Here is a 3,327-nt window from a genome sequence, read left to right on the forward strand (position 1 = left end):
TTAAAAAACAAAACCAAAAAAAAAAAAAAAACACGACACCCCAAAAAAAAGGCGACACCTCGTGAGCGCGCACGTCGGCGGCGCCGTGCGCGAGCTCTCTCTCCCGGCGCCGCGCGCGAGGGGCATTCATAGCGGGAGCGGACGGCGTCCGACGTCATCGAGACCACACCCGCCCTGCACGGCCTGCCCCCCCCGGGGGGGGAGTTTTATACGTTGATTATAATCGATAATAATCGAGCCACGTCCCAGCTGCCACTTCCATTCCTATTCAGAACAGCTCGAATATATTTATGCCCTTTGTCCAGAGCGACCTTACAGTAAGTGGTGACAGGGACAGTCCCCCCTGAGTCTTGCTCAGGGACACAATGGTAGGATGTGGGGTTTGAACCTGGGACTTTGTGAACGTTCAGGTGACTTACCCACTAGGCTACTGCCACCCTTCTCCTACAACATCTCTACTCAGTCGTATCATATTTCTAATCTGAGCTGTTGGAGCGGCAGGCAAAACAACAACATTAACACAAGGGCGGCGTTGAGCAAGATCCTGAGAGATTAGCTGGTTTTCCCAGAAAGTGTGGAGGACAGGGGTCGTAAAAAAGGCCCGGCGGGCCCACCTCAAACCCCGCAGGTGTTAGAGTCACCCCACCAAACCTAGCCTAAATTGACCTGACCTAACCTAAACTAACCGAAACGTACCTAACCTAAATTAACCCAACCTAAAGTAACCCAACCTAAACTAACCTAACCTAAACTAACCTGAACTGACATAACACGTGAATTGACCAGATAAAAAGAACTTGAACATCATCTGCGAATTCCTGTTCTCTGTGGATGTTTCACCAGGATCTGTATTATAGATGCATCCATGTTGTGTACACGGTGGTATTCACATTTTTCATTTTTGTCAAAAGAAAATACTGATCTGGATTTTTACTTCCATTCTTGCCTGTCGAATGTTGTTGCATTTCCCAGAGATGGAAAGTTCTCTCCAGAGTTTCAACAGGTAGAATCATTTACTGTTCTCATTTTTTTAAGCTAAAAAAAAAAGTAAAGAAAAAAATAGAAGAGAAAAGAAGGGCAGCGGTGGCCTAGCGGTTAAGGAAGTGGCCCCGCAATCAGAAGGTTTCCGGTTCGAATCCCGATCCGCCAAGGTGCCACTGAGGTGCCACTGAGCAAAGCACCGTCCCCCCACACTGCTCCCCGGGCGCCTGTCATGGCTGCCCACTGCTCACTCAGGGTGATGGTTAAAAGCAGAGGATATATTTTGTTGTGTCACCGTGTGCTGTGCTGCAGTGTCTGTTAAATTGAAGTTGGTGGTTTGAACATAACATAATTTCTACCTTTGGAAAAGCTGACATGAACCATCTGCTACCCGAACTCCAGGTCGCCTTCGCTGTCTTATAATCTGCCTGTCGCATAACTATATTTTTGATTTTAGGGATGCCTTCATAAAATCCAATAACCAAAATCATAAAAATAAGATAACATTCACACTTATAATGGTAATATTAATTACATTTCTCTATTTTTTTTATTGAATCTTGTTTTATTTATTGTGAGATCAGTCTATCGTTCGCATAATAGTGAACGGTAGATGAAGACGAAGAATGACGACCCCAGCATCAGCGCCAGCTTGTGCGTGTGGGGAGTTAATGGCCAGCGGGTGAAGAGGGAGCCTGTAGCCCTCTCCTGTACTCCGGGCTCCTCTGTGGTAATCACCTCTGAACGAGGTGCCCCATCCTCACACGCTGTTTCTGTAATCGTCCATCCCTGCAAGCATCGCCCGTCTAATGCCAGCAGCACATTCAGGGGGGGTAATGGACGGCATTAGAGCCCTGGATGTTCACTCTGACCTTACGAGAAGTGAGAGGAGTCACAGGTTATTATTGACAAGAAAAAAAAAAAAAACAACACAAGAGCAGTGTTGCCAGGTTTTGCCCAAATACAACCGAAATTGCACCGAAAATTGATGGAGGCAATTCAGTCAATTCCATCAGATCAGCTTCAAGACAACAAAAATCTGTGAAGTATTAAGCCATTTTGAGATCAATTTATGAATTTATTTCGAGCTGCTCCACTTAGTTTTTAATACAGAAAAAATCCTACTCATTTGCCAAAAATATTAGTTAAAATATAAAAAAAGAGGTTATTTAAAAATATGTATTTCTATAAGTAAGTAAGTGATTTCAGTTCTAGGGTAAAATGTACATCTAATCACCAAATGTTTTGGTTAATTCAGTATAATTGTGTATAAAATCATGCTGACTGAGAAATGTCCAAAAATTAAGCCTAAGCAAGCAAGGAAATGGAGTTAAGAATTTTTCCACAGGGTGCAATTTTCTGATTTTGATGTTACCTTCATAAATCAAAGCAAACTAGTTAGCAAACTGTACTATGTGTGTGTGTGTTTTTTTTATGCACATTAAAGCTTGAAGTTAAAAGCTGCTGAGTCAGCAGCACCAGCCCAATCAGTTCATGCCGAGGTGAAAATGGCAACAGCACAACAAATATGACCGTTCAGAAGAACACCATCTTCCCCTTTCTCACAGATGCCCAGTTGTACTCGCACAGGTCAGCATGAACCTCCGCTTGCTGGTGACCCCGGGACCCAGCGTGCAATGGTTTTGATTCCTGGTTTTGGTGTCCCCATTCGAGATGTTTACAGTATTTGGCTCAGGACCTTCCTGTTATGGATCAATGTCAAACTTCTTCTTTTCTCCACTCTCTCTCTGTGCCAACTGTTTCCGGTCCTGGGGAGCATGTGATGGAGGGGGGCAGCAGTGGCCCCGTGGCCCAGTGCTGAGGCCTGCAGAAAACTGCTGTCGCTCTTCATATCTCTGGCATTTCTTGCAAACCACAGTCACTGCACTCAGCAACCGTGCACCTCATACCTACCAGTCTCATACTTCCTACATACTGGATGAGGGGAAGATTTTTTAAATGATACCATCATGATACTCTTTGTGATGAGACAGACGAAAGCAGATTTACTTTTCCTTGGACCGACGTGAAAGTCGTGAAACGGGCCAAGGCAGTGCTTTGTAAGACAATCCGCTCACACTCTTCCTTGTTAATTTTACTTGCGTACAGTACTTTATAGCCAATAAAGCTCTAATAGAGCACAATCGCGTAAACACAGCTCAAAGCTGGCACACATCTTCTGTTGTACTGTCAGCCAAGACAGAATTTTTTAAGTAGTGTGAATATAAATCATTCGTATAATCTAAAAAAAAATTTTTTTTTTTTTTTCTCAAGCGGAGCAATGATTCCAGAGTCCCAGGGCTGATATTAAAAAACAGTGTCACTGCCTCGTTGCACTATTTTCTT

The sequence above is a fragment of the Denticeps clupeoides genome, chromosome 14 (genome assembly GCF_900700375.1).
Source record: "Denticeps clupeoides chromosome 14, fDenClu1.1, whole genome shotgun sequence".
In the NCBI taxonomy this organism is placed as follows: domain Eukaryota; kingdom Metazoa; phylum Chordata; class Actinopteri; order Clupeiformes; family Denticipitidae; genus Denticeps; species Denticeps clupeoides.